This window comes from Malaya genurostris, chromosome 3 (genome assembly GCF_030247185.1).
Source record: "Malaya genurostris strain Urasoe2022 chromosome 3, Malgen_1.1, whole genome shotgun sequence".
Classification (NCBI taxonomy): domain Eukaryota; kingdom Metazoa; phylum Arthropoda; class Insecta; order Diptera; family Culicidae; genus Malaya; species Malaya genurostris.
The window spans coordinates 134,633,967-134,650,321 of NC_080572.1; the positions used below are offsets into that span (position 1 = coordinate 134,633,967).

Genomic DNA, 16,355 nt, shown 5'->3' on the forward strand with positions numbered 1-16,355 from the left:
TAAATCCATCGCAGTTACGAATATTTCTTAGGTATTTGAAAGAATCAAGTTTTGGGATGATACTTCTGCAATTCCACAGTACAGTGATAATATCCTCGATTTCTGATGATAAATTAGCCGTCGAAGGATACGATCGCTGAGAGGATGGGTCATTGTTCAGACAACTGTTTTAAAAATGTTCTTACTGTTGGTATCAAAGCAGCTAAAAGATTTCTAAGAGGATCAGCAATATTGAAGGCTGTTAGTATCTAGCTAATGATATCAGTGAATCTCAACAATCCAGATTTTATCTGATTTACTTTCTGTGATTTGGAGTTATTAGGGTGTTTTGATGTTATTGGAAGTGCTGGATACTCCTTATTATAGTTTTCCAAACCTGGTGGAATTATCTTCGGTTCAGATTCAGTACTTTTCGTTTTTTTATTATTCTACGATGAATACAGTCTAATGCCGTTACGAGGAAGCTTGGAAGAGACCGAATTTAGTCTTTTTCTGCTTCCTAAAGGAAATGGGTGAGATGTTCCTTTGCCGAGGTCGTCAGAGTTACCTTCTTCAACTAGCAAGAGAGAAAACGGGTTCTCAGGGTGCGATGAAGGCGTTCTTTTTAATATTTCCGCGTACGTAATTTACCGTCTATCGATTTGGGGTGCAAATGCTCAAACTCCAGTATCAGGTCTTCGATTGTCAGGCTCTCGTCACGGACAACACCGCCGATCTCCACCACATGAGACGGGACGTACACGAGGTACTCCCTCGTGAACAACTCGCTGGCAATCTCGTTTGCTTGCTTCAGGTCGGACACAACAACACGCAACTTGTTTGACGAAACCTCGCCAATTGATTTTACTGCCGAGTAGTGCTTTGTCAGGTCCCGGGCAATATTCCTTGATTAAGATACAAATCAAAACGTAATTCTTACGGATACGGTCGAATAACTGGTCGGGACCGAACCGATAAAGTATTAGAATCACTAAATACAAATTATTTAGAACGAACAAATTTTATGGATATAGAGAAAATTATGTCAGCATAGAGCGATGAATTCTATCTGAAGGAGAACAACTTAACTATTACCGATGCGGCAGTGCACGAAATTGTGACCACATCAAATGTGCTTATCAATAAACGGCAACACAGATTTCCAGAAGCTATGAAGAAGCATATCAATAAAGAAATTGAAGAAATGTGTAAACAAGGTATCACAAAGTCTAGCAAAAGTCCGTGGAATGCACCACTCCTATGTGTTCCCAAAAAGGACGATGAAATTGGTAACAAGAAACACAGAATCGTGGTGCACTTCAGGGCTTTAAATTTAATTACAAAGCCATTAGTTTACCCAATTCCACAAATTGACGAAATACTAGACAGTAAATAGTTTTCTACCTTGGATTTAAAACCAGAGTTTTACCAAGTACCTAAAAACTCAAAAGATGCAGCTAAGACCGCATTTTCAATAGCAAAAGGTAATTTTGAATTTACACGAATGTCTACGGGCTTGCGTAACAGCCCGTCGACGTTCCGATGATTGATGAATACGGTACTTTATGAGATAGAAGGGGTTAAGCAATCGTCTATCTGGATGATATAATGATTTTCGGAGTTACCATCGAAGAACATAATGAAAACTTACGGAAAGTTTAAGAGGCTCTGTGCCGACATAATCTAAAAGTCGAGAAAATGAAAGTCCTGGCATTACATTCCTTTTGTGGAATGTAGCCTTTTTGTTTCAACAGACTTCGCAGCCAATTCTTAGTGTACAGTTAGTGCTTGGCAAGTACTATGGATTCTACTGACACTAAGAAGCCTTCCAGGTCGAGGCACGAACATAAGACAACTAGCTTGTATGATGTTAAGTTTACGTGGACAGAAGCGGGTCAAAAAGCTTTTGAGGTCAGTCGGTGTTGAACAGTCGTTCGCACCGCACGCGTATAGCTCTTGGCTCCTGGAATTTTTTTCTGGCTACCTAGAGTTTCATTGATTCAAGGCTTCAGTCTTTTTCAAGGCTACCTGAATCACTAACTAAGTGATACAAAGAGTGATATTAGAGTGACTAAGTGATACAAAGAGTAATATTAGAGTGACTAAGAAATTAATCGGCCTTTTTTAAGGCTAGCTAGGAGTCTAATCGAAGACTAATTTAGCCTAGTTAATTTAATTTAAAATTTCATTCATTTCAAAAATGCCTGCGTCCAACCGGAAAGGCAACAAGCTTAAGGCTGAAAATAATTCAATACGGAATAAATCACAATTCGTTATTCAACATTTTTCTAATAACATTAACGATCTTATAGAATCTGAATGTAAAAAAAAGGCGGTTGGGTAATGTCAGAGACATAACTGGATGTCGTGAATACGAAAACAACTGACATGTTCCTTAACACTTCCGAATATCAATTGTATGAATTATGCACGCATTCCCCTTTTTCACATTTTTCGCAAAAACAAAGAAAGCTTCACTTGATCTCGATTACTGTGAATTTCACACAGCGAAAAGTGCACAAATCTAAGCAAACTGTTCTTGATTTGCCGTAAACTGAGGATATTTCCCAACGATTTGCAAACAACAAATCCTAATAGTTCTTTAGAAAACTTTTGGAGCCATTAGAACGGCTGATATTGTGCAATGCTCTCCACCGTTGTTTTTTTCCCAATGCTAATGACTGGCAGCTGTGACGAATTCGCTCTTGTCGAAAGCGAAACTAGCTGTGCAGACGATACAAAACACATCTGCTCATAGGGGCGATAGAATCCAAACTGATTCAATTTTTGTTAAGAGATTTCCTTTTATGTGATTTCGTTTGTAGCTTTTTCACTAATGGGCGGTCCTAACGGCTATAAAAATAGCCGCATTCAGAATTTTAATGTTGATTATTTCATTTCGGATTTGCATAATTTATTGAAAGAAACTATCAATATGCTGAAGGGACTCGTTTCTAGCATTCAGAAAAGTCAAATTGCGTAATTCTCTACGACATTAAACTCTGGAACATTTTTCGCAAAAACAAAGAAGGCTTCACTTGATCTCGATTACTGTGAGTTTCACACAGCGAAAGGTGCATAAATCTAAGCAAACTGTTCTTGAATTGTAGTAAACTGAGGATATTTCCCTACGATTTGCGAACAACAAATCCTAATAGTTCTTTAGAAAACTTTTAGAGCCATTAGAATGGCTGATATTGTGCAATGCTCTCCATCGTTGTTTTTTTTCCAATGCTAATGACTGGCAGCTGTGACGTAATCGCTCTTGTCGAAAGCGTGCAGATGACACAAAACACATCTGCTCGCAGTGGCGATACAATCCAAACTGATTCAAGTTTTGTTGAGAGGCTTGTTTCTACCTGATTTCGTTTGTAGCTTTTTCACTAATGGGCGGTCCTAACGGCTATAAAAATAGCCGCATTCAGAATTTTAATGTTGATTATTTCATTTCGGATTTGCATAATTTATTGAAAGAAACTATCAATATGCTGAAGGGACTCGTTTCTAGCATTCAGAAAGGTCAAATTGCGTAATTCTCCACGACATTAAACTCTGGAACATTTTTCGCAAAACCAAAGAAGGCTTCACTTGATCTCGATTACTGTGAGTTTCACACAGCGAAAAGTGCACAAATCTAAGCAAACTGTTCTTGAATTGTAGTAAACTGAGGATATTTCCCTACGATTTCCGAACAACAAATCCTAATAGTTCTTTAGAAAACTTTTAGAGCCATTAGAATGGCTGATATTGTGCAATGCTCTCCATCGTTGTTTTTTTTTCCAATGCTAATGACTGGCAGCTGTGACGTAATCGCTCTTGTCGAAAGCGTGCAGATGACACAAAACACATCTGCTCGCAGTGGCGATACAATCCAAACTGATTCAAGTTTTGTTGAGAGGCTTGTTTCGTTTGTAGCTTTTTCACTAATGGGCGGTCCTAACGGCTAGCCGCATACAGAATTTTAATGTCGATTATTTCATTTCGGATTTGCATATTTTATTGAAAGAAACTATCAATATGCTGAAGGGACTCGTTTCTAGCATTCACAAGGACCAAATTGAGGAACTCACTGCGATATTCACCACTTTTCGGAACATTTTTCCCGGACGATTTGTTGTACAGCAGCAGATATTTTGTTCTCTTCCTTAGAACGCGTTCTGATTCTTATCACTCTCTCAGAGGGTAAATTTTGAAAAGGCACCCCATAGTAAAGTAAGTCGTATTCACGACAAAAATGGGTTGTATAGAGGTACAGTAAAGTAAATTCCGCATAATTTTTTAGGAGTATTATTATGGTTTTAAGAAGAACCGAATAGAAGTCTGGAATAGAGAACTGGACCCTGAGTTCAAGACCTAAATTTAGATCCAATAACAGACTCAGAATCCAGTTTCAGTCGCTGCTGGTTCTCGCCTTGATGGCCAGCAAGCGAATGAGAGATGCGACCTGAGCGTTTGAGGTTGTAACCACGCAGAAGGTGCATTCTCCGTCGCTGCTGGTTGATGATTCCACTCCCACGACGTCTGCTTCCATCGAACGCACGAAAAGAAATGATCGATTTTCGAACACGGTTCCCCTTTTATACGCATTCAGTTGAAGATATGTGCCTGACTACCTCAAAATCGTCGTCCTTGCGCGAAAAACCCAAGCGAAAGTAAAGAATTTTCCGCGTTGTTTTCAAATTTTAAGAAAACTTAATTTTTGAGTTGTTTGTGGTTATCGCATACTGTTCAAAATATTATCCTGAATTCCTGATCATATTTTTGATGAAATGGTGAAAGAATTATGTGGCTACCATTAATACAAGTCGAGATATTCACGATTAAGTTCTGCCCATTCTTCCATATGGCTAATTTTGAAAAGGAGCCCCATAGTAAAGTAAGTCGTATTCACGACAAAAGATTTCTAACAGTGGTTTTGCGTTTCCCATAATCTTCAACACATAATATGATAAAAACTGATGTTATTAGTTCATTTGATTCAAATTTTAAAACCGCCGTGTTATAATTGGTGTGGGGGCAAAAATGCAAATCCGGGCGAAAGTTGCTCGTGCAGGGCTTCTTATATTGCGATGTGTCATACAATGACCGGTAATTTAAAACTAGGTCCAGTTTGTTTACGATGATTGTTATTTTTGGTTGTCGACCATAACCACAGTCAAGATCGTAGTTTATCACTGTTAAAAAATAATAGGTAGTCGAGGGAAATTAATCTCATACTGGTGGGGGTAGTGAAAACAAAACTTGTTTGAAAAATTCCTGCATATGTTATAAATGGTGCTCGTAAAAACATGCAACAGAGGTTTTACAAAGATATAAGAGTATAAAAATGAAATGAAGAGCTACTAGTTAAAAACATGAAGCGGCATAGCGAATTAAAGTCACATTGACAATGACGAACGAAAATAATATTGAAGGCGGTGGTGCCTATCGATTTCCGATGTTGATTGCAATACAATGTATACCAGAATTTCATGGTTCAGTTAATGAACTGGAACCATTTTTATGTCAAATAAGTTATTTGCGGAGCAAATCCCGCAAGGTGCGAATGAAAAACCTTCAGCAAATGTGATACTTACTAGTTTCAGTAGAAGATATTCTTATCAGGGTCGAAACTCTCGAACAATATATGTAGAATCTTTTGAAGAGTACGCTGAAAGAGTGCTTCGAATAATGGAATTTATTGACGCTCAACAAGAGAATCAAGGTACGGAGGAAGTACAAAAATCCTTCGCAGAAAAAGCATTCACTATTCATTTTATAGCAGAATTATCGAATAAAAACTTAAAGCAAATAGCAAAAAATCACAGACACCTTAAGTTTCAAGATATAATAAGATTCCTAACAGAGGAGGCGAAAATCAGCTATTTATTAACAAATATTGAAAATCGGATGCTATTCTACCATGCAATTGATAAACCAAAACTCTGTCCAAACAACAAATATAAATGTTATCCAGAGGGACAAATTGAAAATTACCATAAATACAACCGAAATTTACACAACGAATTTTATCGTAACGACAGGTGCTTGATCGAAGATAGCAATTTTGATAGTAAACACTTAAAATATAAGGCAAAATAACTGTGGGTGAACTGCATGACATACAGGAATAGAAACATATTGCGAAGTTATGATCACATCAGAACCAGAAATGTGCCTGATCAAAGGAGATATGGAGCATCTAGATATTCGAACGCAAATAATTTCAAGGAAAAACCTCCAGAAGGGATATGGATTAAACTACATAAGACAAAAGACTACGAATTTATGATATTATTGAGATCGGCAACCAGACCAAATAAGGAAATGAGTTTCCTAGTAGACACAGGAGCAAGTGGCAACATGATAAGTAGACGAAACGCAGAGTACATGGGAGCATATACAATTAATGGAAACGAAGTCATAGAATATTCTGGGGTAACAGGTACCGTTAGAAAAACATTAGGTACCGTAGAACTAAATTTCATAATCGCAGGAAGAATTTTCCGAACGAAGTTCGACGTAGTGGAAAATTGACTCCAGGAGGTATTTTGGGAATGAGATTTATGAATAAGTATGTTCTTAGCATGCACAATGACTGAGGGTGGATATGCTTACAGAAAATACCTCTCACATTCGAACCAAAAGCGGAATTGTATGAAACTCATCAGAAACAGGAGAACAGAGTCTCGAAATACGAGGCAGGTAACGAGGTTAAGGTACAGGAAAAATACCAAACGGAAGATCAAACCAAGCTTAGTCTACAGGGTAGGCAGTGTACAAGAACGACAAAAAATTTCACGGAGCAATTGCAAGAAAGTATGCAACCACATGAATTGTTGAAAATAAATTGTACTAAAAACAATCAATTGTTAGTGAGAATTGCTTCAGTAAATAGGCCTTATGAAAAATTAAAAGTACGGGTGTGTAATGTCAGAGACATAACTGGATGCCGTGAATACGAATAAAACTGACACGATTTGTTTACACTTTCGAATTCGAATTGATAGTTGATGGATTGTGTGAATTGCGAAACATTCCCCCTTTTCACTACTAAAATTTTCAACGAGTTTTGACGTCGATTATCTCATTTCGGATTTGCATATTTCATTGAAAGAAACTATCAAGATGCTGTACAGGATTCATTTCTGACTTTTAGAAGGACCAAATTGTGGAGTTCTCTACGATATTTACCACAGTTCGGAACATTTATCTCGAACGATTTTCGCACAGCGAAAAGTGCACGAACCGAATCAATTTTTTTTGGGTTTTCACTAAACTGATGATTTCTACCTTCGAATTTCAAAGAAGTAATCTTAATAGTTCTTCAGATAACATTTAGAGCCATTAGAAAGGCTGATTTTATATAATGTTGTCCACTTTTCATTTGTTTTCTTTCTCTCCAATGCAAAGCACCAGCAGCTGATGCAATCTTTCTTGCATGAATTGAAACTAGCTTTGCGTACAAACCGACACATACGCTCGCAGTGCCAAATGATGCGAAACTGGTTTAATGCGTCTTCTCGCCTTGACGACCGGAAGCAAATGAGAACTAAGATCTGAGCGTTTGAGGTTTTTAATCACGCATAAGGTCTGCTTTCATTGTCGACTGCTCCACCTGACGACTGAAGTCCAAATGAGAGCACGACCTAAGAGTTTGAGGTTTGGCACCACGCAAAAGGTCTGCTTTCATCGACGACTGTTCCACCTGACGGCTGAAGTCCAAACGAAAGCACAACCTAAGCGTTTGAAGCTTGATGCCACGCAAAAGGTCTGCTTTCATTGACGACTGCTCCACCTGACGGCTGAAGTCCAAACGAAAGCACAACCTAAGCGTTTGAAGCTTGATGCCACGCAAAAGGTCTGCTTTCATTGACGACTGCTCCACCTGACGGCTGAAGTCCAAATGAGAGCACGACCTAAGCGTTTGAGGTTTGGCACCACGCAAAAGGTCTGCTTTCATCGACGACTGTTCCACCTGACGGCTGAAGTCCAAACGAAAGCACAACCTAAGCGTTTGAAGCTTGATGCCACGCAAAAGGTCTGCTTTCATTGACGACTGCTCCACCTGACGGCTGAAGTCCAAACGAAAGCACAACCTAAGCGTTTGAAGCTTGATGCCACGCAAAAGGTCTGCTTTCATTGACGACTGCTCCACCTGACGGCTGAAGTCCAAATGAGAGCACGACCTAAGCGTTTGAGGTTTGGCACCACGCAAAAGGTCTGCTTTCATCGACGACTGCTCCACCTGCCGATTGAAGTCCAAATGAGAGCACGACCTAAGCGTTTGAGGTTTGGCACCACGCAAAAGGTCTGCTTTCATCGACGACTGCTCCACCTGCCGATTGAAGTCCAAATGAGAGCACGACCTAAGCGTTTGAGGTTTGGCACCACGCAAAAGGTCTGCTTTCATCGACGACTGCTCCACCTGACGACTGAAGTCCAAATGAGAGCACAACCTAAGCGTTTGAAGCTTGATGCCACGCAAAAGGTCTGCTTTCATTGACGACTGCTCCACCTGACGGCTGAAGTCCAAACGAAAGCACAACCTAAGCGTTTGAAGCTTGATGCCACGCAAAAGGTCTGCTTTCATCGACGACTGCTCCACCTGCCGATTGAAGTCCAAATGAGAGCACGACCTAAGCGTTTGAGGTTTGGCACCACGCAAAAGGTCTGCTTTCATCGAAGACTGCTCCACCTGACGGCTGAAGTCCAAATAAAAGCACGACCTAAGCGTTTGAGGTTTGGCACCACGCAAAAGGTCTGCTTTCATCGACGACTGCTCCACCTGCCGATTGAAGTCCAAATGAGAGCACGACCTAAGCGTTTGAGGTTTGGCACCACGCAAAAGGTCTGCTTTCATCGACGACTGCTCCATCTGCCGATTGAAGTCCAAATGAGAGCACGGCCTAAGCGTTTGAGGTTTGGCACCACGCAAAAGGTCTGCTTTCATCGACGACTGCTCCACCTGACGATTGAAGTCCAAATGAGAGCACGATCTAAGCGTTTGAGGATTGGCACCACGCAAAAGGTCTGCTCTCAATATTGACGACCGCTGCTCCCGACGATTGAAGTCCAAATGAAAGCATGACCTAAGCGTTTGAGGCTTTATAGCACGCAAAAGGTCTGCTTTCATTGCCGACTGCTCCACCTGACGACTGAAGTCTAAATGAGAGTTGTGACCTGAGCGTTTGAGGTTTTTAACCACGCAGAAGGCGCACTCTCCGAAGCTGCTGGTCCCACGACGTCTGCTTGCATCCAACGCACAAGAAGAAATGATCGAATTTCGACCACGGTTCCCCTTTTATACGCAGTCAGTTGAAGATATGTGCCTGACTACCTCAAAATCGTCGTCCTTGCGCGAAAAAGCCTAGCAAAACTAAAGAGTTTTCCGCGTTGTTTTCAAAGTTTGAGAAAACTTAATTTTTGAGTTGTTTGTGGTTATCTCACACTGTTCAAAATATTATCCTAAATTCCTGATCATATTTCTGATGAAATGGTGAAAGAATTATGTTGCTGCCTTTAATACAAGTCGAGATATTCACGATTAAGTTCTGCCCATTCTTCCATAAGGCTAATTTTGAAAAGGCACCCCATAGTAAAGTAAGTCGTATTCACGACAAAATATATGCTCGATATTGGAGCCTTTTATAACGTGATGAGATGGGATACTGTCGCGAAAATAAGAAAGTATGCAACCACATGAATTGTTGAAAATAAATTGTACTAAAAACAATCAATTGTTAGTGAGAATTGCTTCAGTAAATAGACCTAATGAAAAAATTAAATATATGCTCGATATTGGAGCCTTTTATAACGTGATGAGATGGGATACTGTCGCGAAAATAAGAGCAGAGGAAATAAACTATAAAGATAATTTATACATTGCAGGCTTTGGTGGAACTCAATCACAGACTATTGGGTCAGTGAAAATCACGTTGATTATTGGAAAAACTCAATACAGAGCTAGGTTTTACATAGTAAAAGATTTATGTGTTCCTGGAATCATTGGAGCAGAGTTTTTTAAGATATATACAATTTATGTCACTCAGAATTTTGAGTGCCTAAGGGTACCAAACGAGTACATTACAACAGAATATATTAAAATATCGGAAAAAGAAAACTTCAACAGAGCTGAGAATTATTTAACGCGTGCTGCAAATAACGATAAAGTCAACATTGAAATATCAAACCGCATGAATAATGAAAAAAACAAAGTAGTTTGTGATAGTAAACAAAAACCAAAGGTTTTGTCAAAAAGCGCAGCTAAATCCGACAACAATTGTTACATAAATAAATCAACAAGTAGAGAGAGTACAATCAAGAAAAATATTAAAAATAATGTGGAGAATGACAAAAATGAATTAATCATCGTAAATGATGAAGTCAAGCGCGGTATATCAAAGAATGATAAACATGAAACAAACCAAAAAGTGAATGAAAATGAAAACATGAGTGTTGTGCCTCAGAACAACAATGAAGTATACAACAACGACGATCGTTCAGATAGTATGCTTCCCTTTTGTGGAACTAACATAACTAATGAAAAAGAACAAGATTTGTTAGATAGATATTGCGACGAGGAAGATATATATTTACTTGATTTAGAATCAAATCAAGACCTGAGTTTAACGGAAAATAAGAGATACGGTCAAACAACTGGTCAGAACCGGACGGATAAAGTACTGGAAACATTGAATACAGATCACTTGAAAAGAGAAAACTTTGTAGGCATAGAGAGAATTATGACAACGTATAGCGATGTCTTCTATTTGAAGGGGGATAAATTAACTATCACTGATGCAGCGGTACATGAAATTGAAACTACTTCAAACGTGCCTATCAATAAACGGCAATACAGATTTCCAGAAGCCACTAAAAACATATTAATGAAGAAATTGAAGAAATGCGTAGGCAAGGTATCATAAGGCCTAGTAAGAGTCCGTGGAATGCACCAGTCTTATGTGTTCCTAAGATGGACGATGAATTTGGCAACAAGAAATACAGAATTGTGGTTGACTTTAGGGCTCTAAATTTAGTAACAAAACCATCTGTATACCAAATTCCACTTATCGACGAAGTTTTGGATAATATCGGAAACAGTAAATATTTTTCCACTTTGGATTTAAAATCGGGATTTTACCAAGTACCCATTAACCCAAAAGTTTGCTGCCAAGACAGCGTTTTCAACTCCAAAAGGTCACTTTGAGTTCACAAGAATGCCTATGGGTTTACGAAATAGTCAATTCACTTTTCAGCGATTAATGTGCGAATACGGTGCTTTATGAAATAAAAGACGTGAAAGCTATAGTCTACTTGGACGACATAATTGTTTTTGGTTCAACTATTGAAGAACATAACGAGAACTTGTGCAAAGTTTTGTGGGCATTGCGCCGATATAATTTAAAAATCGAGCCAGGAAAATGTATAATTTAAAAAACAGAAATAAAATACTTAGGTCATGCAATCGACAAGGAAGGCATCCGGCCTACGGAGGAAAACATTAAGGCAATTAAAAAAATGATAGCGTCCAGGACGGTTAAAGGAGTCCGTTCATTTTTAGGGACAGTAAATTTTTATGTAAAATTTATAAGACATATAGCAGAGAAACGTAAACCACTGAACGATCTCTTGCGAAAGAATGTGAAGTTTGTTTGGACAAACGAGTGTCTAAAAGCCTTTGAACTAAGAAACTTCAGATACACTATTGGTAAGACCAAATTACAAAGACATGTTCGTAATCACAACAGACGCTAATGAGTACGCCCTTGGAGTAGTACTTTCTAATGAAAAAATCGGTTGAGAGACCAATAGCCTACGCAAGCAGGGGCCTGGTAAGTGTCGAAAGAAGGTACCACACCATCGAAAAGGAACTGTTGGCGATTGTATGGGCAGTAACCCGCTTCAGACATTATATTTACAACCAGAAATTCATTGTCTTTACTGATCAAAGACCTCTCATTTCAATATGGCACTTAAAAAAAGGCGGGTGGGTAATGTCAGAGATATAACTGAAGGACGTGAATACGAACAAAACAAACATGCTTCGTTCACACCTCCGAATATCAATAATTGTTCATATTAGTTGATCGATTGTTTTATTTGTATAATTTTTACTGCCTTGCTTTTGGAATTTAAACGAAGCATGTATATTGAGGTATAACTGGAACTGAATTCGGAACCTGGGCCTAGCTCCAGATTCAGTTGCAAAATTCAGGTTCGGAATACAGATCAAGAATTCAGTTCATGAATTTAGGCTTAAAATTCTAGAACTGAACTCATTTTCACAATTCAGGATCCAAATTTAATTCTAGAACTGAATACTGAACTTGAATTTCGAATCAGATTTAAAGCACTGAATCCAGTTCCAAAATTTTGTTCCAGAACCCAAGTTCCTGAATTCAATTCCAGCACGCTTAATCTGAATAAGGGTGATGTACTCAGAACTAAACTGGAATCAGGAGTTAAGGTGAAATGTAGCGTCATAAAATGCGCGCAAAATTTTATCCGCTTCAGTTGAACGAACCGTCACACAAAGCATACCAAGAAAAATGGACACATAGAAACAAAACCTTTTTTCAATGATTGAGCGCAGTGGGCTTACCTCTCGTTATATTGGCTTGTAAAAAAAACTGGACATAATGGATTTTTGAATCCTTCACACTTTGAATATATGCAAATTCAATCGTTATTTTTAGTGATTACTCTTACACTAGAGTTATAAATCATGAGTAATTATGAATGACTAACATGAGGTTATATGTAGTTATATGTATTGACCAACTTGCTAACCTTGTATATGCCTATTGTTTTTCAATGTTTATCACATTGTTTGTATCACGATAATACTTGGTTTGTATTTCATTCACTAGCTTGTCAATGATGAAGTTATAGTTTTGCTATAAAAATTGCTACAATCTAAAATAATACCTTTATTGTATTCAACTCGCAATGCTGCATAAATTCACGTCATAATTTTATATGTAATTTTTGCTCACGATATAATGCCTCCGTGCCCACCGTGCATTTCTCACACCACCTCAATACGAAACAGCAGCGCGCAAGCAATAAAAAAAATTCGGAAAAGTTTATGTAAACTTTTTCAAATTTTGGTTGTTTCAGCTAAAATTTTATAATTTTGAGTTGCATTTTCAGATTCTCTGTGAAATTCTGCTACAAACACTACTTTTCAGTTCTAAAATCATCCTCGTGGAACAGAACAGTAACCGTTTATACATTTCAAAAACCAATTACGGCTCGGCAAAGTAAAATTTCAAAATTCTAAGAATACTTAGTTATGATAAATTTGATTTCGAAAACTTAAGTGTTTTTGGTTTTTCGAAAATCGGTCTAGTTTTTGAATAATTGATCAAAAACGCGATTTTCGCATTCCGCTACATTTCACCTTAAATTCAGGTTCTAAAACTGACTTTCAAAATTCTGGTTCAGATCGAAAATACTGGATACGAATTCTGAACTCAAATTAGGGCACTAAATTTAGTTCGAAATCTAGTCAATGAACAGTTCCAAAATTTAGAAGTAGGATTCAGTTTTCAAAGTTTTAAGTTTTGAATCCGTATTCTGGAACTAAATTCTGAAACTAAATTCCAAAACTACGTTCTAAAATCAAAATTAAGTTAAAAATTCAGGTGGAATTTGGTTCCAAAATCCTATTCAAATGATGCTTTAGAAGCGATAGCGCAACCTAAACGTTTGCGGCTTCATACCATCTGATCTGATTTGGCTGCTGCTGATTAAAGGTGAATCGCTTCGTCTGAGACTACCTCAAAACTGTCGTCCGGGTGCGAAAAAAGTAAGCAAGCATGATGAGTTTTTCTCTTTGCTTCCAAAAGTTTTAGAAAAATTTGTTTTTGAGTTGTTTGTGATTATCTCACGCTGTTGAAAATTCAATCACAAATTCCTGATCATATTTCCTTTAGCTTGTAGAAAAAAATATTTTGTTGGGTTAAGTACAACAAGAGATTTTCATGGTTAAGTTCTACCCATTCTGGTACGGGGTAAATTTTGAAAAGGCGCCCCATAGTAAAGTAAGTCGTATTCACGACAAAAAACTTCGGCAACCCTTACGCGACTACGTCTAAAATTACAGGGACTCGAAATAGATATTCGCAACAAACAAGGTAAAGACAATGTTGTGGCAGATTTTTGTCCAGAGTCCTTATACCCTATATCAATAGTCACTAGACAACAGAAACGTCAACAGCAGCAAGCGGAGAAAAATGAACTTGCGAAGCGGAAAGACGCGGAAAATAAAACAACTGCCTCAAAACAACTTAAAGACGAATCAGGCAGGTTTACTTTATTTGAAAATAAACAAAAGACAGAATGGAATCCGCACATGGACGGATTAGAAAACATCGATTTTGGATGGGACGAAACAGAAGACTTAGGAACATCTTCTTATTTCGACGAATGTGAAATATGCATAAATAGCAATGATATCAAATTTGATCTGCTGAAATTTTCAAAACATAAAACAATAGTAAACAGTAGATCAGCATACAAAGAACTAGCCGAACTGGTAGATTTACCACACGGTTTAAAAGACTATTTTAAAGGAAGAAAATTGCAATTCCTGACATAAAATATGGGGATTAGTTTTGAATGGCTCAAGTAAATCACTAAACGACACAAAAATTCTATTAGATGGGTTAGTAGATGGTTTCAGTAATTGTCCCGAAGACATGAGAGGGGCGAAAACCATTTAGATAATTTCCTACCGAAATATGCAGAAAATTCCCGAATCAAATGTACTGAGGTTAATCGCAGAAAAATTTGATAAAATTTTCACACTATACGCACCGGAAAAAGACAGAATGTGGGTGCCGGAAAAAGATAGCGAAACTTTATTGAAAGAATTCCACGATGCTCCTCTAGGTGGACATGTTGGAGGCAAATGGATGGCAGAGCGTATGAGTCCGCTATTCCAATGGACTAATATGCGCAAAGATATCGAAAATTTTGTTAGACAATGTGATTCTTGTCAGAAGAATAAAATTGGCCGTTCAAACAAAATTCCAATGAAAATTACTACGACATCGTTGGAACCATTCGAGAAACTGTACATGGATATAGTAGTACGCCCAGAGTCTGACTGGGGTAACAAAGACGGCCTTGTTATGCAAGACGATCTGACTAGATATTTAGTTGTAGCACCGGTGGAAAATCAAGAGAGTTTCACGGTTGCTCAAACTTTTGTAAATAACTATATATGTAGATTAGGGACACCCGCTGAACTAGTAACGGATAATGGATCAAATTTTGTTAGTTCATTAATGAAAAATATCTGTAAAATTTTAAAAATTAAGAAAATTACATACATCCGCAGGCAAATCTCGTCGAAAGATCCAATAGAGAATTGAAAACATATGTTAGACAATATGTGGGTAACGATCCTAGAATATGAAAACAACTTTTACCATTTTTTACATTTGAATATAATACTACGATTAACGCATCAACGGGTTACACTCCGTTTGAGTAATTACATGTGAAACGAGCAAATATTCCTAATTCAATGAACAAATATAACAATGATGGAATGTACTATGAAGATTATGTGAATGAAATGCGATCATCATTCAAGCGATTGCATCATTAAGCACGAAAATATTTAATTAATTCAAAAGAATAACGTAAGGAGCTGTATGATAAAAACTCGAACGAATGGCAACCAATGTGGGAGACTTAGTGTTAGTCAAAGCCAATCCCACAGGCGCAGGCCAAAAATTACAATCACTTTGGAGAGAACCATATGAAGTAGTCGCTCTACCTAGTGAACAAACAACTACAATTAAAAATGGAAACAGGCTTGAGAAGATCCATAATAATCGATTGAAAAGATATACCGAATGATCGATGAAAAAAAAAACAAAACTCGTAATCACTCGCAATATTTTAAAAATAAATATAAATATAATTTTAACTGAGAAGATAACCTTTCATCCAGTATAATTGTATAAGAATAGTGATTACTGTATACAAAAAAAAAACAAATAAACAATAAAAATTAGCATATTATAAGACAATATACAAATGAAAGCACGAAATAATAGGATAAAGATCGAATTGAAGTTTATTAGTCATGAAAAAGTGTAACAAAAGAAAGACTTTTAAATCAAGTGTGAGATTTTGGAACACAAAATCAAGATGAAATTCAAGTTAACAAAATATGAATATTATTAGCTAAAAATATATTCGACAAAGCGATATTGTTTGAATATGCAACATAAAAGTGTAGATAAGTTAATGTAAAATCGGACAAGAGTTATTTAAACGTGTACGAGTAGTGAAACGAACATAATATTAAAGAAATCGGGGTCAAAAGTATCAAAGGAGAAAAAAACCGTTTTGAAAAACTAGGATACGTAAAACAA

The 16,355-nt window shown here is 37.5% G+C and overlaps 1 protein-coding gene across 3 annotated transcripts in view; it reads right to left on the bottom strand.

Annotated features, from left to right (window-relative positions):
* LOC131436716 (phosphatidylinositol 3-kinase catalytic subunit type 3) overlaps positions 1 to 16,355 on the bottom strand; it is a 508,878-nt gene that overhangs the window by 142,886 nt on the left and 349,637 nt on the right. The gene's annotated exons all lie outside the window — the stretch shown is intronic.